A 653-nucleotide genomic window follows, 5' to 3' on the forward strand; every position below is an offset into this window, starting at 1 on the left:
AACCAAGCGCGCACAAGGTTATGGATCTGATTTCTGGTACCAAAAAGTAAATGAACTAAGAAAAGATAAGGAAGATAAGCCAAATGACTTTCCTACTTTTTATTCTCTTTACTCTCGGCCTCATCCCCAGATAATGTGACCATTAAGCAGTTTCTTCTTTTAGGCAAGTGGCTCTCACCTTTAACGGTTTTGCCTTCAGGGAACAAAAGGCGGTTTCTGTACAAGTTAAGATGGCAGAGTGGCATCGATAGGGGTCCTGCAGAGTGTTGGAAGCCATTACCCAGCATCCAGAGCAAAGACTCTCCTGGCTTAATGTGTGATTATAGTGAAGCTCCAAGCACTACTTGTTCACCTGTAGTGTCCCACTGCCTTTTCTACTACTTTCTACTGATATATCTATTATCTACCCATCAATCTGCCTGCCTTCTGTCTGTCTGCCCATCTGTCTATCATCTAATTATTATTTGTCTGTCTGCCTATCATCCATTATATCTGTCTATCATCTATTTATCTATTATCTATCTAATCTTTTTTTTTAAAAAAAAAACAAGACTCTTGGGAGGCAGAGGCAGGTGGATTTCTGAGTTTGAGGCCAGCCTGGTCTACAAAGTGAGTTCCAGGACAGCCAGGGCTACACAGAGAAACCCTGTCTC

This window comes from Mus pahari, chromosome 19, assembly GCF_900095145.1.
Source record: "Mus pahari chromosome 19, PAHARI_EIJ_v1.1, whole genome shotgun sequence".
NCBI lineage: Eukaryota > Metazoa > Chordata > Mammalia > Rodentia > Muridae > Mus > Mus pahari.